This window comes from Balaenoptera musculus, chromosome 9 (genome assembly GCF_009873245.2).
Source record: "Balaenoptera musculus isolate JJ_BM4_2016_0621 chromosome 9, mBalMus1.pri.v3, whole genome shotgun sequence".
NCBI lineage: Eukaryota > Metazoa > Chordata > Mammalia > Artiodactyla > Balaenopteridae > Balaenoptera > Balaenoptera musculus.
In genome coordinates, this window is record NC_045793.1 from 19674699 (window position 1) to 19697926 (window position 23228).

General features: G+C 40.1%; 1 protein-coding gene across 1 annotated transcript in view; it reads right to left on the reverse strand.

The window, feature by feature from the left end:
• EXOC4 (exocyst complex component 4) overlaps positions 1-23228 on the reverse strand; it is a 797314-nt gene that overhangs the window by 76688 nt on the left and 697398 nt on the right. The gene's annotated exons all lie outside the window — the stretch shown is intronic.

Here is a 23228-nt window from a genome sequence, read left to right on the forward strand (position 1 = left end):
GTCACTCTTTCCCACTCTCCTAACAATTAGAACCTAGTTTTAAGTTCTTTTCTACATAAGTATGGGCCTTATCTAAGAAACATGTTTGGTAGGTTCTCTCCATTTTGCTTCCTATTTCAGAAGCAATGGTTCTTCTGTCCCCAAACAGTAACTACCTCTTTTCTGTCCCAATTACTTTAGAAATTTTGGGTTTAAACTAGCAAAGTCAATTGATTTTGAAAACCAAAATACTGACTCAAATTGCTCCTTGACCTATAAAATTATGATTGTAAAGTATGGGGACATATTGTGCATTATTCAGATTAGAACCTGTATGTACATGCATACACATGTGTATAACCAGCTCTGGAAATACAGCCTGCTCTATGAAATATCATATCCAACCGACGAATCCTTTTGTATCTCACAGCCATGCAACAAGAATGCTAAGCCTTTTCACTGCTGCTTCTGGAAGGGAGCTCTTTTTTGTCCACCCTTATAGAGGAAGAAGGGTAAATAAAAGAGATTTTTTAAAACTGTAATATGTAAACATGTTACTTCTTTTCTCACTATTAATCAGAAGATGATGGGCAATATAAATTCTTAGTGTTCTTTGGAACCTCTCCCTCTCACTCCCCTCTCTCTCCTCTGAAATGTCCTATAGTCTCCAAACTATAGACAGTAACTCTTTGGGGCTGAAAAAATATGCCTGTCTCACTCACTGCCCAGCCCAATATCCCAGACTTTCAATAACGTTTATTTGGGAACGTATTATTATAAGGCAAAAACAAAAACAAAACAAAACCTACACCAAAAGAACCCGAAGACCAGCTTTTACTAAGAAATTGCACTTTTGCCATTTGCAGCAACATGGATGGACCTAGAGATTATCATACTAAGTGAAGTAAGTCAGACAGACAAAGACAAATATCATATGATATGACTTATATGTGGGATCCAAAAAAATTATACAAATGAAGTTATTTACAAAACAGAAACAGACTCACAGATACTTAAAACAAACTTATGGTTACCAAAGGGGAAAGGGGGGAGGGATAAATTAGGAGTTTTGGATTAACAGATATACACTATTATATATAAAATAGGTAAACAACAAGGTCCTACTGTATAGCACAGGGAACTATAGTCAATATCTTGTAATAACCTATAATGGAAAAGAATCTGAAAAAGAACATATATATACATATGAATCACTTTGCTGTACACCAGAAAGTAACACAACATTGTAAATCAACTATACTTCAATTAAAAAAAAATAACTTGCACTTAATTTTATGGATGATGCTTAAGAGTAATTTTCATCTCTGTGAAACCATACTCTTTTCTATTGTTTCCCAAAGGAGTAAAATTTATTTTTCCACTTTTTAATCACCTCTAGAACACATTTCTTAATAACCCCAAGCCTCGTTTTCCTCATCTCTACAACTCGGAGAGTTGCTGTGAGGACTAAATGGGGAATGTGGTCCCTAACACAGCACCTGCCACAAAGCTAGGGACCGTCCCCTGAACTCTAGTAATTCTCTGCCTCCCTCTTCCGGCCTCACCACTTTCATCTTGCACTGTATTTGCCTATAGAATCCCTAGTAGATTGTGAGATCCATGACAACAAAGGCAATAACTTATTCTTCCTGGCATCTCTCATAGTCTATAGCTCTTCTTTACACTCAGCAATCATGCCTATTGAATTTAATCTTCAAGTTAAGAACAAACCAAAGAATTTCATAAATTTTTTGCCCATTATATCTTCACAATGCTGTTAACCTATGTTTTCCAAATAGTTTAGTAGCCTGTGACATTATTCTATTTCAGGGTAAGAAACTGAAGCTCCAGAAAGCCTATGAGTGTTTGAAACTGCAGCATTATGCCAAATACTGACCTATATAGGGAAAGCAAAGGAGATTTGTATAAGGCCCATTGTGAGGAACAAATCAAAAATAAGAACCAAGGTAAAAAAGGATAGCTGTTTCCTTAGGCTACCACAGGAGAAGAGGCCAATTCTGAGCCAACAGTTTATACTACACACCGCACAGTTCCACAGTGGGAAAATCACATCCAGTTACTCACGAAACAGTACTTGATGGTCACAAGCTTGAGCAGGCCCTGGTCCTCCATTACATTTAGCATTAGACTCCTATCTCCATGCAGTGCAAACGGCACATACACATGGTTTTTACACCTTGGGAAGGACAGAACAGACCTCAGTCTCTTTCAGTCCTGGGGGGAAACATTAAGATTGATTTTTCTTTTATTCCAAATAATCCTCCCTGAGGCTTGGTAAAAACCTAATCATCTACTAAAAAGGCGTGTGGTATGGCCAGTTCAGGTCCTGCCAGATATGAAAGAGAAATGGTGGGAAACGTTAATGAATAGCTCCTGTCCTTCTGTTGAAAGACACTACTGTAGAGCTATCATAGATTTCCATGGACTTTGTAAGCCTTTTGTATTCCTGTAAAACCCTGCATCAAAGAGCATCTTAAAATGTTAATAAATACTTAACCAGATATTTTGGTGAAAAAACGGCACAGATTTAAGTTTTAACAGAATTTTAGAGGCAAAAATATTATACAGCAAAGAGATAACGTTTATGCATGTGTTCAAACAGGATCCTTCCAGCTTTGCATTTGTAAAACTTCCAAAGAGCCTTAGGGGATGGCTTATTCACTGGGTAAATTAGAAACATTAGGTCCATTTACAAATGGTAAAACTGAACCAAACAGAAATAAAGCATGTAACCCAATATGACAGCAAAATAGTGCCACAAATAAAGACAGAACTAAAGGAGTTAAAATGAAAATCCGGTATGCCATCTCTCTTCATTTTAATTTTTTCTTTGCCTTTTGTCACGAGTTTCCTGCTCAGGCAGCTGCATCATTCATAAATTTGGGCCAAGTTGAGAAATAAACATTACCTTCTTGACTGACAGCAAGTACAACCTCACTTTTATCTTTGTAGGCCCAGCATATAAAGCAGTTTCTGGAACCAGCAGTCAAGTATCAAGTTCAGTGAACTTAAAGAATGGTACAATGAAGATGGTACCCTTTGGAGACAGACCTGAGTTCAAATTCTGACTTTCTCATATACCATTTCTCATATACCATCTCATATACCACCATCACCATTTGGGTGAACTTCTCCATCACAGATTCTCCACTTGTAAAAAGGAGAATCCTCATACCTACCTCATGGGATTCTGAATATTAAATGAGAAAATATATAAACACTTAGAACAGCGTTTGGCACACAAGGGCTTAATATATGGCAATTACTATTACTACTACTATTATATATTCAATAAAGATGTGTTGAATGAAAAAAATGACAAAAACCCAGTATTCTTCTCCTTTATCTATAGCTTCAGGTAGAGGAACGATTATACTAGCTTTATGCATTTAATGGCAAAACCTGATGAGCTACTATTACTGCAGAGGAAAATAGGTAGAATTCTAGAAGCACTGGTCACTCTGATCCTATTGCTATGTGGACAACACACAGACAACTGACTTAACTGCAAGACAGAGTTGAGCCGGCCACCAAGCACACAGACGATCACCGAGACTAGCTGTGTAGTTGGTGACAGCTCCCTTTGAAGCAAGCTGGAAGTAAGAAATATGGAGAGAATTAACTTGCTAACACACAGTGCAGGGTTTGCAGATGTAAATCTTGCTAAGAGAATTTCTACTCAGTGAGGACAAGTGTGCCCACTTCTCCAGGACGCAGTAAAAATAACAGTTAAGTAGCTCCCCTTTAATTTCTCTTGGGTCAGATATTCCCTGTGCGGGCTGAATTGATGAATGGGTGCCACACACCTATTGACTAATGCCTTGTGAAGGTTCATAATATACAGCCATATTTCTGTCTTTATACATTAGTAACACATGAATACTGTTCACACATCCATTCTGGTCTTGCCATATAATCCCTAGGATAATTAATAGTTCACAGAGATGCTTCCAGAATCAACTTTCTAAAAACCAAAAGATTAATCATCTGTTTTTACACCAGTTAAGGGTAAGCTACATAGAGAAGCAATCATTTATCTATCAGGTGATTATATAATTTCAGGATATTGCCTGAAAATCGAAATAATTTTATTTCCTGAAGTAAAAGAATATGGTTCTCATATTAATTATGAACCTGATTTTTCTACCTACCACAACACTTCTTTGAGGTTAACTACCTATGTTTAGGCTCAGAAAGTAGTGGTTAAATTCTGACTCAACCACTTGACTCAACTCAACTGAATAACCTTGGGCAAATTGTGAAAACTTTGAATTGGAGCAGTTATTGTTTCAGCCTCCAAAGGTCTTTGTAAGGATTCAATGATATAAAAAACATAAAGCTTTCAGAACAATTTTTAGTACATAGTAAGGGCTCAGTAAATCTACGCTATTATTGTTGGATCTCCTAGTGGGAACTCTGGAAGAGTGAAACTCCTAGACTCATCTCCTTACTCATCAAAACACCTTGCAAAAAACAAGATAGCTGTGGGCTTAGTTGTTCCCGTGGCTAACGGACAGAAAGGAAATGACATGTTGAGATATTAAGACATTCAAACTGTATAAACTCATGACATTTTGACCTTAAGATAAGGAACTGCAAAGGTCTGAGAACACTACAGAATTCTCTCAATGTTCAAATCAGTGGAGACATGCAGGAGGAAAAAAAGGATTCAGGGTGGCAGGCTTAAATTTGCTCTTTTCATCCACAAAAGGAGGAGAATGATTTTCTTCAGGGCTGCAAATCCAGTAAAAGAGGGCATTTCAGGCAGGCATGAGCAGGTGGTAGTTTGGTGGGAAAGCAAGGAATGACACTCAAAAGCAGCTTGGGAGGAGATCAAGTAGTCTTTCTCACCTTATTTTGAGGGAGGAATGACAAGGATCTCTCTTTTCAAGAAAAGGATGTCCCCAGTACTTGATTCTTTAGCAAAGTGAACTTGGGTGTTATCTTAGGAGTTCAAAAGGATGTTCAATAAAGCTTTGAAATTGTGTTTTTGCGAGATCAGGTCTTCCTTACTCACATAGGGCCGGAAAGGTAATATTTATATTTATATTTTGAATTAGCATTTATTTCATGGTCACAGTTTATTTTCCCTCCTGCCAAAGGCACTATGAGGAGAGAGAAGAAATACACATGAGTATGTGTCCATGTGGTAGAGGTAAGGGAGTAATGATGATGAATCCATATAGACTCTGCAATTTAGACCTGAAATGATAGAAATTGCGATTTCACTTGAAGAGACTGAAATTGCGTTATAAATTATTTCAATATGCACATAAAGACACTGACAAGTCAGGTCTTCTATTAAGGCTAAAACAGCTGAATCAGGCTTATTTTGGAAAGATGGTTTCTATATTTACCACCATAGGAGACTTGTTATTTTATTCGCTTTCTTGGGACTTGTTATTTTATTCGCTTTCCCTTTGATATCACCCTAGATTAAATTTACTATACAAAGTGAGATGGGCAAATACTCTGTGCCCTTGTCTGCTGTCATCTTGGCATCGTCCCCAGCCCCTTTCCTGGAAGCACAGGAATGACATTTTCCAACTTCTTGCCAGTAGGGTTTGGAGTTTAGATTCTGCCAGTGAGAGGCACTCCCGAAAGACGTGGAAGGCGAAAAGAAAGGGAGGGCATCATTCTCCTCTTGCAGTGGGAGAAAGACGCTCAAGCAGATGGCAAATAAGAGGCTTGCGGCAGCTTCCAGGAGAGCTCATGCAACAGCTGCTTCCTGACTGCAGGCAGGTGAAACCACTGGCACAGTTCCTGTATTTCTTCATTTCCCCGCAAGCCAGCCGCTAGTTTTCCTTGCTCTTTGCTTCCTTCCAACTATTTTCTAAGCCCTTTTAGCAATTTTTAAAACATCTAATTCCTTGTATTCAATTCCCTCTTGCTTGAAATCCCTAAAATGGCTTCTGTTTTCCTGACTGAGCCCTGATGAATAAATATAACCTCCTGCTCATGAGATATTTCTGAGCTATGGCAACTCAGATCTCAGAGCACATTTGGAGCAGGAAGGAGTGGGATGAAGGGTCACCAAGAATCCCTGGGCCACCCTTCAATGGCATGTCGTAACCCCTGAGGCAAGGATTTTCAGGATGTGCTCCACAGCGCTCCTAATCTCCCAATCTCCATTCTCTCGGTTTTGCCCTCCTCCGCCTCCATCGGAGAAGCCCCTCTTTCATTTGTTACCCATTAAGATTTGGCAGGACAAGTCTGCTGCTAAAAGAGCTGTTTGCAAACCGCTGCCCTTGAAGAGGAAGGATCTGGTCACAAGCAGACAACGTCCCACTGTACTGCAACCTCCGAGTGCCAGCCAAACATTTAAATTATGGGACAAAGGGATAAAGGCCAAACATTTAAATTATGGCACAACTCCTATAGAATGGGGATGAGTGGCAGGAAGAGTTATATAAGTAATAAAAATAATATTTACCTGGAAACAAACGACTTGCTTTCTCTTTATCATTTTAGTTACACGAACTGTAGGATAATTTTTTTGGTACTTACTGAGTACTGAACAAATTATAAATTGCTCTCATTCTGACTAATGCATGCCAAGATTCCCTTGCAAAGTAGATTCAATCTTCCCTTCAGGAAATGTTTCACAGAACCATCTTGCTGTCTAATTTTTCACAAAACTGTGCCATGGGGTTTTCTGCAGTTTTCTAAAGAAATCACAGATTAAAGATATAGGCTCAACAAAGTAGACTTCTTTATTTTCTTTTGTTTATTTATTTTTGGCTGCGTTGGGTCTTCATTGCTGCAAGTGGGCTTTCTCTAGTTGCAGCAAGCGGGGGCTACTCCTCGATGTGGTGCGCAGGCTTCTCATTGCGGTGGCTTCTCTTGTTGCGGAGCACGGACCCTAGGCGCCCGGGCTTCAGTAGTTGTGGCACACACGCTTAGCTGCTCCACGGCATGTGGAATCTTCCCAGACCAGGGATCAAACCCATGTCCCCTGCATTGGTAGGCGGATTCTTAATCACTGCGCCACCAGGGACGTCCCTAGACTTTTTATCTTAGCAAAGTCACTCAGTTTGGAGCTGCTTTCAATGACTATATAAAAGCTTTGGCTTCATACTGAGGTATCTTTTAAAATATTCTATGTCCATGAGAACACTAAGTATGTAGCAACTTCTGGGCCCCATGGTTTGGATCACCGGCCCTTTGGCAATCAGGTTAAAGGCCTGAGGTTTAGAAGGAACCATCTAGGTATTGACCCATAAAGGCTTAGATCTCTTTGTCCTTAGGCTATTCATCAGAACACTCACTTTTAAAAAGTGAATAACATTCTTAAATTTCTACATCTTCCTCTGTTGGACTGACTAATAGAATTTCATGTTCATAGAAACAACAAGTGATTTTGGTAAATCTTGGTTTCATAAAACATAAGAGCTAAGTTGAAAAACATATTCACATCTATTTGGAAATTAAACATACACATTTGAGATTGTGGCTAGACTTGTCTCTGCCCACTAACTAGACAAATATATGCACAGTGCCCCATTCTCTCCATTATAAATCCTGTCCAGTCTCTCTTGGTGGCTCTTGGGCAGCTATGATGCTTTTCTTTGCCTCCTGTGGACCCATGTTGGCTCCTGTCAGCCATCACATTCTTTTCTAGGTGCTAACAATCATATCAGTTCTAGGGATCATTGCCAAACTTTTGTCTATAGTTTCTAGAATTTCTTCAGCTTTCACTGTTTTAAGAATAGGCAAATCTGCTGTAATCTGGTGTTCTGTAGTATTTTACATGCTCCACATTTCCTCAAATTCAGAAAGTTTCCTTAAACACCCTAAGATAATATATTTGAACTCCACTTTGGAAGACAGATGCCACCTGATGCTTTCCTCACAACTGTTTCTTACCACGAGTTGTCCTACCCTTTCGTTGGAAGAATAGTCCCCTTTCTAAGTAAGACAGAAACAAAAGAGAAATAGAGTAGTTGTGCTTTCTATTAATGACCTTCACTACTTTACTAATTGTGGGCCTATTCATTTCCTGTTTTCTGTGCCTAAACATCCTCAGCATCTCTCATGACCAGCAAGTCATTCTGGGTTTTGCCTCCCTGACTCTTTGCCTAAAGGCTCACCTTACATTTCGTGTGCCTGCTATGCACTCATCTATGGTTCTTCTATGTGAGCTAATCAGAGAGCTCTCTGGATGCTGTACAGCAGTGTGGTGGTTAAAAGTACAGACTGTGTTGGGCTTCCCTGGTGGTGCAGTGGTTGAGAGTCCACCTGCCAATGCAGGGGACACGGGTTCGAGCCCTGGTCTGGGAAGATCCCACATGCCGCGGAGCAACTGGGCCCGTGAGCCACAACTACTGAGCCTGCGCGTCTGGAGCCTGTGCTCCGCAACAAGAGAGGCCGCGATAGTGAGAGGCCCGCGCATTGCGATGAAGAGTGGCCCCCGCTCGCCACAACCAGAGAAAGCCCTCGCACAGAAACGAAGACCCAACACAGCCAAAAATAAATAAAAAAAAGTACAGACTGTGGAGGCATACTGAGGAAGTTCAAATTCTGGTCCACCACTTGATAACTTAATAGCTATGTGTCCTTGGGTAAGTAATTTCACCTCTGTGCCTCAGTTTCCCGGTATGTAAAAAATGGGAATAACTACGGTATCCACTTCATGGGTTATTGTGAGGATTAAGTGTGTGTGTGTGCGTGTGTGTGTGTGTGTGTGTGTATTTTAAAAATACACCTTGGCACAGAGTGTTTGATATTATTATTATTTTTTGAAATTACTTAGCATTATATGGTTCAAATTTTACATTGTATAATCCCCCACCCCTCAATCATGAACTATATTTATATTCCCTTTGATAGGTTCTAACCATTGGATCACATCTATATTTTTTTTCCAAATTTCTGAAAACGTATTTCACTTTCTTCGCTGTGTGAACTCTGATTTGGTAACATTCTCCAAAGACTATTATAATTTTTACTTTTTAAATTTTCTTCTTTTTGGTCAGAATTAAGGACAGAATATTTAGTCGCCATATTTTTCCCTCTTGAGAAGGAAAATCATCTAAAAGACAAGTCGAGAACTTACATCTCAGCCTATTTTAGTTGAATTAGACTTCTGAAAACATCAAGCTAATTGAAACCTCCCATCACGACTATCAGCATATCGATGTCATAATTATATCAAGAAAGCATCATCCGTAGTCTGTATCTCACTGAGTGGTCTGTAGTATACTTTTATAACAATATTACTTGCTGCTTCTTTTTATGTTTCTTTCACTCTTCAACTGAATGTTATTTCTAACCTCTCCTCAGAGAGGTGAATTTCCATAAAATATTTCTCTCATGTTACCTATTAGCAAGGATGGTTGCTAAACAATTGTGATTTCTTCCATATGAGATACAGAACTCAAAATAGATGTAGAAGAATTTCTACAGGGTTTTAATTTCCTTGGGCACCACAAATGGTCCATTTTGTATTGTGCCATTATTTTACATGAAAGCACTGTACATACAGCAAAGATGTTTATAAGTAATTGCAAAATCAGTAGTAGAGTCAATTCCCAATGAAACTTATACAGGATCCCACATTTTAATTTTAGTTGGTAGCGTTAACCTCTCCCTTCATTAAGCCATTCACAAGAACCATTGTTGTGATACCAACAATACTAAGTTGAGTTACTTTAGGGGTATTCAGAAGTTTATTGCCCAGTGTGGGAATTACCTCTGAACCCTTCTAGGTTATTTATCTTACAATTATCTTAACATGCTTATAATTCTACATGTTAACCCTATTTCACTCTTATCTCCCAACATGCGGCAAACACAAGGCATGAAAAAAAATGACATTTGAATTGAGTCCATTTTGCAACATCTAGCAGGTCTGCTAGGAAAATAATAATAATCATCTAATAACAATGATCATCATCACCATCTAAGACTAAATTTGTGTATTACAGATCGATTACTACTAATACAATTATCTCTACAATGAAAGAAATTTCTATGAATCGGTCAACTGAGTATATATCCTAAGGAGAATTTTATACAATAAAGTTCTAGTTCAACTAAATCATCTAGATATTCTTCTTTAGTTGCTTGTATTTAGATGTAAGCTGTACTACACATGCATGATGTGCAGGTAGAGTTTCACTTTAACTTCTGGCCCCGTCTGGCAGAGCTAATTCCACATCCTGGCACAAAGCTTAGCACAGCCATAGTTCACCCAGTCGTATAGACAAGGAACCTGGAAAGGCCTCGGATGCCTCTCTCTCCTGCACTTTCTCTTTCCTGTATCCAACTAGGAAGGCCTGCTGATCGTAATCTCTAAATCCAACCTCCCTGTCTCCATCGTGGTTCGGGTTTTCACCATCACCCGTTTTTTGGGTTTTTTTTATCTAGTATTTTTTCTTTAAATTTATTTATTTATTTTTGGCTGCTTTGGGCCTTCGCTGCTGTGCGCAGGCTTTCTCTAGCTGCGGCAAGCGGGGGCCACTCTTCGCTGCGGTGTGCAGGCCTCTCATTGCGGCCGCCTCTCCCGTTGCAGAGCACGGGCTCTAGGCGCGCGGGCTTCAGCAGTTGCGGCAGGCGGGCTCAGTGGATATGGTTCACGGGCTCTAGAGCACAGGCTCGGTAGTCGTGGCGCACGGGCTTAGTTGCTCCGCGGCATGTGGGATCTTCCCAGACCAGGGCTCAAACCCGTGTCCCCTGCACTGGCAGGCAGATTCCTAATTATTGCACCACCAGGGAAGTCCTATCACCCATATTAATGTAGCAGGTTTCTAACTAATCTCTTTGTCTCAAGAATTATTCCTCTGTAGTCTTACTGAAGAAATCACTCCAAAACCCCATCTGACCATCTCTCTCTGTCTAAAATCTTTCAATATCTTGGGATTTCCCTGGTGGTCCAGGGGCTAAGACTCTGCACTCCCAGTGCAGGGGGCCCGGGTTCGATCCCTGGTCAGGGAACTAGATCCCACATGCCGTAACTAAGAGTTCACATGCCGCAACTAAAAGATCCCTCATGCTACAACGAAGATCCTGCACGCAGCAGCTAAGACCCTGTGCAGCCGAATAAATAAATAAATATTAAAAAATAAATAAATAAAATAAAATGTTTCAATATCTTGACATTGTCTTCCAAATAAAATCCCAGCTGACCTTTGCCCCATCTCTAGTTTCATGGTTGTTGCTCCCCTACTGTGAACCTCATGTTCCAGCCCTATGGAGTATTTGAATTACCCTGAACTCACCATATTTTCTTTCACATCATAGCCTTTTCTCCTCCCCTCCCCATCCCTTCTTGGGTTTTCCTCCATAAAATGCCCTTCTGTGTGGTGAATTACTATTTAATCATTTAAGATCCAGATCAGCTGCCACCTTCTTCAGAAAGCCTTTTCCGATATTTATATTCTCCTTTAAAATGTGTACTTTATATAGTCCCATAGTATGTTGCCGAATCACAATATGGTGTAATTACTTTCATGCCTGTCTCTCCCATGACTTATAAATCCCCTGCAGGCAGAGGTTGGGTCTTGCTTATTCATGTCCCCAGGGCCCAGCACATAGCTGGCACTGTGTTATTTGTTAAACCAAGGTGATCCATAAATATTTACCGAATGAATGAATATCTTTCCTGATGGCTCCATGAGATAGCGCTTCACTGATCTAGTAAATTAAACTAGATAAATTTTTTATTTATCCAATAGAAATTAACTATTGGATAAATTCAATAGAACACATGATTTATGAATCCTCGTCTATACCTGTAACCATTGTGACTCTCGAGCTAATTGACCATGTGCCTTTTTGCCTCCTCAGTAGGGGACGCCTACCGGAGAAGATGGATGGAGGGTGCAGCAGCTGGCAAAACCGGGGAACATGACAGAACAGTCAGAGGTCAAAGGCAAAAACAGAGGAAAGCCAAATTTACTTTTGTAAGGAATACCCTTCCAGCCCTTCCTTATTCTCTGCAATTCAAAAAACCCGTAACACACAGAATCACAAGAAGTCCCCTAATACAGAGAGTGAAAATCTGTAAATTTTTGCATTTGCAGTGTTCATCTAAGACTTGCTTTATTTAAACATAAAGACACATGAATAATACTCCCTCTGCACATCCTACCACAGTATACTTTCAAACATGCTTTGATGGGTAGAAGACCTAAATAGACATTTCTCCAAAGAGATATACAGGTTGCCAACAAACACATGAAAGGATGCTCAACATCACTAATCATTAGAGAAATGCAAATGAAAACTACAATGAGGTATCACCTCACACCAGTCAGAATGGCCATCATCAAAAAATCTATAAACAATAAATGCTGGAGAGGGTGTGGAGAAAAGGGAACCCTCTTGCACTGTTGGTGGGAATGTAAATTGATACAGCCACTATGGAAAACAGTTTGCAGGTTCCTTCAAAAACTAAAAATAGAACTACCATACGACCCAGCAATCCCACTACTGGGCATATACCCTGAGAAAACCATAATTCCAAGAGAGTCATGTACCACAATGTTCATCGCAGCACTATTTACAATAGCCAGGACATGGAAGCAACCTAAGTGTCCATCGACAGATGAATGGATAAAGAAGATGTGGCACATATATACAATGGAATATTACTCAGTTATAAAAAGAAACGCAGTTGAGTTATTTGTAGTGAGGTGGATGGACCTAGAGTCTGTCATACAGAGTGAAGTAAGTCAGAAAAACAAATACCGTATGCTAACACATATATATGGAATCTAAAAAAAATAAAATAAAGGTTCTGATGAACCTAGGGGCAGGACAGGAATAAAGATGCATACGTAGAGAATGGACCTGAGGACACAGGGAGAGGGGAAGGGTAAGCTGGGACGAAGTGAGAGAGTAACACTGACATATATACACTACCAAATATAAAACAGATAGCTAGTGGGAAGCAGCTGCATAGCACAGGGAGATCAGCTCAGTGCTTTGTGACCACCTACAGGGGTGGGATAGGGAGGGTGGGAGGGAGACGTAAGAGGGAGGGGATATGGGGATATATGTATACATACAGCTGATTCACTTTGTTATACAGTAGAAACTAACACAACATTGTAAAGCAATTATACTCCAATAAAGATGTAAATAAATAAATAAATAGAAAGAAAAAACATGCTTTGAACTTAAGCAATTCTGATATTTCAAGTTTGTTAAAATGTCGTTATACTTCTATTAGGTAAGGAAGCAACTTAAATGATAAGAAAGAGAAATAAAGGACTTTCTAATCCAGAAATTAGAACACATGTCCAAGACTCACCAAAACGGATTTTTTAGAAGGAAATAAAGCACTACAGATGAATGATGGCTAAAAAAATCTGTCATATGAGGAAGTGGAGATCACAGATGGACAGACTCATGCTGCACAGTGAGGGGTGCTGAAGAGTGAGAAGGACAGAATTTGAGAAGAACAAAGTTAGAGAAGCAGAGTAAAATGTCTTTCTAGTTTAATGAAAAGTAATGTGGCTCCGAGATCGATACCCTAGCTCTGTCACTGGCTAAGCATAGTTCACACTGTTTTGCTTCAGGTTCTCCATCTGTAAAATGGGAACAAAGATGTTGCTTTCTAGTTAGCTCAGAACATGGCTGTGGGGATTAACCAATGGATGACTGCAGTCTAAGTTACAAATGTGTAGTGCTAGAGAGGTTCTGCTGGGGACACAGAAGGCAGTCAAAGAGAAAGGAAGAAAGTTTTTAAATACACAGAGTAACTCAGAGCTTCTTGGGTACCCCTGGCGTGCTCACTTCAACGAAGACAGGAGGGATGCCCAACGAAGCTCAGAGAGTGGCGTAAACTCACTGAGACGAGCTGTGATCAGCGGGCCTGACCACGCTCCCCCCACCCCGCCCAGCTCAGCGGACGCGAATGCGGGAGAGCGCGCGGGCTGCCACTGGTGACGAGGAGCCAGCCGAACACTTAACTAGCTTTTCATTTCGTGAATTAACCGCCTTCGTGGCGTGTGTACTCCAACCAGTAAGAAACTGTCTCCCTAGAACTGCCTGGGGTACTCCTCTCTGCCTCTGCAAGAAGGCATACATTTCACATGGAAACTATAGCACTTTTAAGGAGGCCATAACTCTTCCAAAAAGTTTGTTTTCAATGAGTTTGTGCAAACATCGTGCCTTAAGAAAACGTACTCCCTTCCTCCTTCTTTCCTTCTTGCCTTCCCTTCCTTCCTTTCTCTCTTTCTCCATCTTACAAAAATGAAAGAAAAAGAGGCAAAACAATTCTCCATAAGATTTTATAGATAGATATATCTGATTTATATAAGAGCCCAGATATGAGCCGGGAATATTTTTTAAAAACCAACAACTCTGAAGCCCTATTAGTCCTCTACAACAATAAAGAGAAATCAATCTTTTACTAGTCAAGCCTTGCACATGAACCCTGATGACCAGGGTTCTCCATTTGCCAAGGTCCTCCCTAAACCTTATCTCCCCTGCAGAGTTCCAAAGCCAGGCCTGGGCCTCTGAGGCACATCATCGTATTCCATTTCTCTGGGGTTTGTAACCACTGTAGTTCACAAAGGACTACACGGTTAGGGCCTAGGTTCTCTTTTCAGCCTTTAACCAGCCTCTCCACAGGTGGTTCTTAAGAAAGACGGGTCTGGGGAAGGCCATTTAGAAACTAGAGGCTTCCTTCTGGTGGTGGCTGTTTGCTCTATGGCTGACAATCTTGAACCAGTGAAGTGTAGACTGATAAAACTAAGTTTAAAAGCCTGAGAGAAAAATATGGCTGTTTCTTCAACTTAGCTGGCTTTCTGTTTTAATATAAAAAGTTAGTATCAGGGGGACTGTTGTATTCTGTCATAAAGAACTAGATGAGGAGCCAGAAGACCTGAGTTCTATGACTGGTTCTTTTACTGATTTTTCTAAGGGAGTTTTGGATTTATTTTCTTCCCCAAAGATTTATATACTGCCGATTTTCCTAAGAACTTGTTCTTTCTCATATATTCTCTCATATTAGAGTTGCAGATTTTAATTGAAAAGATTTCACAGGGGCATACAGACATAATTAAAAACAATCTCATAAAATATATAAGACAGGCTGCTATTTCTAAACTTACTCTTAACATTCATCCCTTCAAGTCGAGCTACCCCTTTCTTCTTTTCTCCATAATCTTCGATATTTCCTAGGTGACTGTGTTAAAAATAAAACAAAACCTCTGCATAATTGAACCATGTATCTGCATTCATGTGTTATGTAGATAACGGCCCCACTAGGCTCTAAGGCCCCAAATGGCCTGGACCCCGGACCTTCTGTTCACCATTGAACACCCTTCCCCAGGCCTGGGCACAGACTGAAGGGACAGAAGGTTTGGTGTCAATTTCATCCTCCTCTTTCCCTTCATGGGAATTCTCATCTCTTTCTTTTTTGATACTTTAATATCATGGATTCCTCTCTAATAATTTAAGTATAAAATCGGTCTTTTCCCCAAATCCTTGACACTAATTATCCCTGTTTGGTGCCCACGGCTTTCACCATTTGTCACTTTCTTTAAACTCCTTGCCTTACTTGTGAGAAATGCTTCTGAGCGCTGGCACTTCTTTTGCCCCTGGACTGTCTGTAGTCTAAAGAGAAGTTCCTAAGAGTTCAAAATTCCTGTGTTCCACTATGGACCATATTTTGTAGTTTATTATATCGCAACAGTATATAAGGGAGGATGACGGTTTTCTTGTTGGTCAATTGGCATTTATTAAACACTTAGAGTACACTCTAAAATGTGCTCTAAACCTGAAAGGCATTCCCAGAGCTGGTTCTTTTTTTTAAAAAAAAGTCTGAACCCTTTAAATATTGAAGGACCCACTCCCCCACAAAACGGGAGCCCCACGACAATCTTTTGGGGATATCTGATGTAGGGGAGTCCTGTGAGGCACAAAGGCAGGGAGTGATTAGCTGGGGCCACCTGGCAAAGTGGAGGAACCAGGGCAAGTGGCCACAGGCTGTGGTGCTGGCTCCTCACGGAATCATCTCTTTGTTTGTATGATGCCTGCCACCTTAGCATCGCAAAGCCATTCCTACATGTACCGCATGTGAAAACATATTGAAAGCCTCTTTGGATCACAATACATCTGTTCTAAGAGGCTGAATGAGTGATGCCAGGGGAACATTAACTCAGATTTTCCTAACTCGAGTGCAATTAAAATCTCAGCCACAGTACAGAATTAATGTAGCCCTTTGCATTTTAAATACATATTTTAATTAAATGACACCCATCTGTAGAATATGAGACTGCATTTTTATTGAGGATTGCAAATGATATAATCTGTTCCTATGAAGCGTAAATGGCTTGGTTCATGTTTCCAGAAACCTCCAAAGAATTATATAGATCTGGCATGAGCACATGTGGTGACACTCAATTTTGTTTGAATTTAAATCTGTTTAACTTGCGTGATGTGTTGTTTGTGTGATAAGATTTAGATTATGTACAAAAGTGACAGAAAATAAGAGCACAGCCCTTTCAACGTCTTGGACCATTTCTCCAGAGAGTCTGTCAAAGGAAACACAGGGTCAAGGGCGGTGCATCTCAGACCCAGCTAGAGCTATCTGGTCACAGTGATAATCTTTTAACTCATTTAACCAAATGAGAAGCTTCACCTAGGTAAAAGATATGTTAATGAGCCTAACTACTAAATTACAGACAGGACAGCTACCTGGGAGCTGCACAATTATTTGTGACAGAAACGATTTGGGGTAGGTGTAAAGTTTCTCAGGAAACTGAACTGCACCAACAAGAAGTAGAGAGCAAATGCACCCTTTTCTCTCTAGAGTATGTTTGTTTCAGATTTTTTTTTTTTCCCCACCTGTATTTCCACATTAAGTACATTCTTCAAGAAGATGAAGCCCTAGAGGAGGCAGGAGGTAACCTGGGTTCTACATCTGGCTGTGGCTCCACGTCGATTGGTGACCACGCCAGAGTCAGCCAGCTGGCACTCAGTTTCCTTGTCCATCAACTGCAAGCGGATGGCGAAGTGGTGTTGAGATGAAGAGTGGGGGTACTCGGGTCTGATGGTACAGATTTAAATCGTGCCTCCATCACTCTCTGTTACCTCTCTCGGCCTCAACTTTGTCCTGTAAGAAGTGAGGATGACTACCACCTCCCTCACAGGTTGCTGGAAGGACTAGATGAGATAGCACAGTGGAGACCTTCGGACAGGGCCTGCCTCATTCTTGGTTGGTGTTCCATAAATGTCAGCTACAACTGCAAGCGAAATGTCAGGATTCACTCTTGGGAAACCTGGGAATCACACTGTCCTAGGTTCCAGTCCTGACTTTGCCACTTACTACCCCTGCATGCTTGTAGAGAAGTTACTCAATCTTTTGAACCTTATTTTTATCATCTGCAAAATAGAGACAACAGTGCTTACTATATTAGTTTCCTATTGCTACTGTGACAAATTACTACAAATGTAGTAGTTTAAAACAACACAGATTTATTATCTTCTAATTCTAGGGATTAGAAATCTGACACGGGTCTCGCTGGGCTAAAATTGAGGTGTCAGAGGCTCTAGGGGTGAATTTGGTTCCTTGCCTTAGCTAGCTTCTAGAGGCTGCCCACATTCCTTGGCTTGTGGCCCCCTTCCTCCATCTTTAAAGACAGCAATGTAGGGTTGTCCTTCTCTCATTGCATCACTCTGGCCTACTCATCTGTCTCCCTCTTCCACTTTTAAGGACCCTTGTAATTACACTGGGCCCACCTGGATTATCCAGGATAATTTCCCTACCTTATTTAAGGTGAGCTGACAAGCAACCCTAAGCCCATCTGCAAACTTAATTCCCCTTTGCTGAACATCTTCACAGGTTCTGGGGATTAAGACGTTGACACCTTTAGGGGGGTGATATTCTGCCTACCACACTTACCGTCACAGCATTAAGAAAGTTAGAAATAATATTCTAAAACTCCCAGTACAGGTAAATGTTTTGCTAAGTTTTACGTTTTGATCATAAAGAAGCAGGCTTCAAGTTCTGATCATATACCTATAAACACTTGTCTGTTAATAGCCAGAATATTGGGCTTCCTTGGTGGCGCAGTGGTTGAGAGTCTGCCTGCTAATGCAGGGGACACGGGTTCGAGCCCTGGTCTGGGAAGATCCCACATGCCGTGGAGCGACTGGGCCCGTGAGCCACAACTACTGAGCCTGCGCGTCTGGAGCCTGTGCTCCGCAACAAGAGAGGCCGCGATACTGAGAGGCCCGCGCACCGCGATGAAGAGTAGCCCCCGCTTGCCGCAACTAGAGAAAGCCCTAGCACAGAAACGAAGACCCAACATAGCAACCAATCAATCAATAAAATAAATAAATCTTTAAAAAAAAATAGCCAGAATATTATTATAGTACAGTATCTGGCTCTCTGGGTTAATCTGTTGGTAGCAATTGGAGGTAAGTAAAATCTTCCAGCATGATTATTATACTACACAGGGATTTGCCTCAAAAACTCTGTCATACAGTTTGTGGAAATATCTTAACAATAGTGAATTATTTATAATATTACTTATGGGGTATAATGTTATATCTCTAAATATTAAACATACTTGAATTACTTTACCAATTCTTCTCTTGTGCATTTATTTATGCATGCATGCATGCACATATAACATAAGGGCTTAAATTTTTTCATTGTATCTAAAAAAAAAAAAAACCTAAATCAAATTATCAGGGTTCTACTATTTCTCATGGAATTATTGCTGAAAAACAGAATCTAGCTCGATCTAGTCTATGTCAGGCATCCTATTAATTTTAGCTATCTAATAGTCCTTATGAAACCAGAAAACATCTTGGTCAAGATAGTGTATCCACAAGCAAGGCAGAATGTAGAAGCAGCGTCCTGGGATCTTATTACATACTGGATAGCAGAGCATTTATTATCTCACCCAAACCCAAGCAAATACTTTTGGTAAGATTTGGGTTTGGTGGAGAGTACTAGGAACAAGGGCAGATTACATAGTTACCATAAACTTCACAGGAGAAATAGTGAAAGCCCAGATTCCAAATGACATTTGGAAGGTCTGTTTTTCTCTAGTTTTTGGATCTCAGGAAGACTGACTGAAACTTTGTGGACAATAGGCTCTTCTTAGATTGGGTCTACCTAACATGTTCATGTAGTAAATTATTCATTAGAATTGATTAAAACTTAAAAATGAGGGCCCAGGGACTTCCCTGGTGGCGCAGTGGTTAAGAATCCGCCTGCCAATGCAGGGGACACGGGTTCTATCCCTGGTCCGGGAAGATCCCGCATGCCGCGGAGCAGCTAAGCCTGTGCACCACAACTGCTGAGCCTGCGCTCTGGAGCTCACGTGCCAAAACTACTGAGCCCAAGTGCCACAACTACTGAGGCCTGCGTGCCTGGAGCCCGTGCTCTGCAACAAGAGAGGCCACTGCAATGAGAGGCCCGTGCACTGCAATGAAGAGTGGCCCCTGCTCGCCGCAACTAGAGAAAGCCCACGCGCAGCAACGAAGACCCAACGCAGCCAAAAAAAATACATAAATAAATACATAAATAAATAAATATTAAAAAAAATGAGGGCCCAGCGAGGACCTTTACTACTGTAATCATTTTTTAGCTCACTTTTTATTTTAATCAAATCTAGATATGCACATAGATTGAAGAGCCAAGTAGTTTTTATAAGCTTTTTCATTAGGCGACAACTTTCAACTCTTAGTCAATTTCCTTGGTGCTTATCCCTGTATAGTTAAAGAACTTGTCTACTTTGCTACTTTCTTAATTTTTCCGGTTTAGGTGTTTATTTGTTGCCCTCCCACTAAGAAAGATGAGGATTTAACTCCCTCCACATATGCACTCTCTTCCCATTACTTTCTCACTCAGTTGTCTCATAACTGTGGTTAGATCAGTATTTCATGCTATTATGACTAGATAAATGCTACTGACATCTAGGGCCATGCAAGATGCCACATTTCCCCTTGCACAATAGGTTTGTTTTCTCTGGTGCTAATAAGAGCCTTGTTATTTGTTTGCTTAGTTTTTTTGTACTTGAGAGATCGTTCAACCTCAAACACTTCTCTCTCAATAAATCCAAACACATTGGGTTTTCTATCAACATCACCTTCCTGAACAAACCTCTCCTGTGACCTTCTGAATCATTCCTCTGGGGGCTAGTTACTCCCTATGCCTGTTGCCATCTTGGCACCTCCTGCCATGATCATTTTTTTGGGATCTCTCTCTGTGTTGGAATCTCCATTTCTTGTATACTATGCCTTCCTAATTTTAGGTAAACTCTTTCAGTTTGGTAGATTCTGAGGAAGACTGCGTGGAAAGTAAGTTTTTTGAGATTTTGTGTGTCTGAAAAGGTTTTCTTTTCCCCTCACGCTGAATTGATAGTGTGGTTAGGTATATAATTCTAGGTTGGAAATACTTTTTCTTAAAAATCTAAAAGGTATTTTTCTATTGTCTTCTAGCTTCCAGTGTTACCTTTGAGGAGTTATTGCTTTTTTGCTTCATGATTCTTTCTATAAAACCTTCCCCCTGCCCCCACACGCCCCCGCACCCCGACAGTTGTAGGATTTTCTTTTTATTCTGAGGGCTCTGCAATTTTGCAATGATTGATCTGGTGGGAATCTAGGTCTATTTTCATCCACTCTGCTGGGCACTCTGGGCCCTTTCAACTTGAAAATTCATGTTGATCCAGCAATCCCACTCCTGAGCATATATCCAGACAAAACTATAATTCAAAAAGATACATGCACCCCTATGTTCATAGCAGCACTATTCACAATAGCCAAGACATGGAAACAACCTAAATGTCCATCGACCGATGAATGGATAAAGAAGATGTGGCACATATATACAATGGAATATTACTCAGCCATAAAAAGAAACGAAATTGAGTTATTTGTAGTGAGGTGGATGGAGTTAGAGTCTGTCATACAGAGTGAAGTAAGTCAGAAAGAGAAAAACAAATACAGTATGCTAACACATATACATGGACTCTAAGGAAAAAAAAAAAGGTCATGAAGAACCTAGTGGCAAGACAGGAATAAAGACACAGACCTACTAGAGAATGGACTTGAGGATATGGGGAGGGGGAAGGGTAAGATGTGACAAAGTGAGAGAGTGGCATGGGCATATATACACTACCAAACGTAAAATAGATAGCTAGTGGGAAGCAACTGCATAGCACAGGGAGATCAGCTCGGTGCTTTGTGACCACCTAGAGGGGTGGGATTGGGAGGGTGGGAGGGAGGGAGATGCAGGAGGGAAGAGATGTGGGAGCATATGTATGTGTATGGCTGATTCACTTTGTTGTGAAGCGGAGACTAACACACCATTGTAAGGCAATTATACTCCAATAAAGATGTTAAAAAAAAAAAAAGAAAACGTGGTACATATATACAATGGAATACTACTCAGCCATAAAAAAGAATGAAATAATGCCATTTATAGCAACAGGAACGGACACAGAGATTATCATACTAAGTGAAGTAAGTCAGAAAGAGAAAGACAAATACCATATGATATCACTTATATGTGGAGTCTTAAATATGACACAAATGAACTTATCTACTAAACAGAAACAGACTCACAGACACAGAGAACAGAAAAGTGGTTGCCAAGGGGAAGAGGGGGTAGGGGAGGGATGGATTGGGAATTTGGGATTAGCAGATGCAAACTATTTTATATAGAATAGATAAATAACAAGGTCCTACTGTATAGCACAGAGAACTATATTCAACATCCTGTGATAAACCATAATGAAAAAGAATATATACATATACATATAACTGAATCATTTTGCTGTACAGCAGAAACTAACACAATACTGTAAATCAACTATACATCAATAAAAAAAGTGAACATCCAGATGATTCAGAATAAATTTCTATTATAAAGTTTAAAAAAAAAGAAGGGTATGACCATAATTTAGCCCAGGAGTAGGCAAACTTTTTGTTGTAAAGGGTCAGCTAGTAAACATTTTAGGCTTTGCTGATCTATGACTGTTGCAACTGTTCAGTTCTGGTGTTGTAGTGCAAAAGCAGCCATAGATAGTATGGAACAAGTGGGTGTGACTGTGTTCCAATAAAATTTTATTTACAAAAACAACAACAAAGAAAATTCATGTTTTTTGTTTTGGGAAGTTTTCTTAATTTTTCCTTGATGACTCTCTTTATTTCTTCTTCTCTCTGTGACCCTATTATTCAGTTGTTGGACATACTGGACTGCTCCAGAGGGTCCTTTTTATTTTTTTCCTATTTTCTATTTGTCTTTATGTTCTTTTTTTTTTTTTTTTTTTTGGCTATTTCTTCAACTCTGTCTTGTAACCTTTCTTCTGAGATTTTTATTTTCACAACTTATTTTTTATTACCAAGCATTCTTTTTTGTTTTCTGAATGTTCCTTTCATATAGTGTATTATTCTTATGTCACGGATGCAATATTTTCTCTTATTTCTTTTTCTAGGGATAGTAACTATAGTTTTGTTTTTTTCTTTCTGGAGAATCCTCTAAGTTACTTTTTTTGTTTATTTCAATTACATGGTCTCCTTAAATGTCAACTATCCTTGGCTGTCTGCTCATATTTAAGTGGGGCTGACTGAAGTTTTGTGTCTGTGGAGGTGAAACCTGTGGACTGAGGTCATCATTGTAGGTGATCTAGCTGGTCTGTTTCATTGGGGAACCACAGATGTCAGTGTCTTTGGTTTTTGGGCTGTTCAGCTTCCTCAGAGAAGACTTTCCAGTCTCTTGTTTGAAGTTATATGCCTGGCTGCCAGCCAATCTGTGAGGGAAGGCAGGTCTCAATAGTCATTAATGTGAACTTTGAATTAATTGCCCTAATGTCAGGATGGTAGCCCCACACTCAACTATGTCTTATGTCTTGCAGTCCAAGGAATTTCTATTTAACCATTTTTAGAGAATAAATCTCTAGCGCTGTTTTGTGATTTTGATAGGAGCAATGCCACAGCTACATGAAGTAGGGGAGAAAATCTGATGGTAAATGTCTCATAAACAGACTTTCAACAAGTCTTCCTATTTTTAGCCCCATCTTCATTCCCTCTTTCAGAGGTAGTTAGCTATGCCAATTTTTTTTTTTTAAATGTAAGTTGAATAACTTCTTGGTGTCCTCACTACTGGTACAGAAATTGGCTTTCTTGGATTTCCTCTTCTGCTTTTTAGTTTCTGTGGACTTTTTGTTTTGTTTCAGTGGGGCAAGTGGTGGAAGCATTGATAAATGTATGTGTTCATCCATCATATTTTTTTTACAATTACTTAAGGCTCATACTAA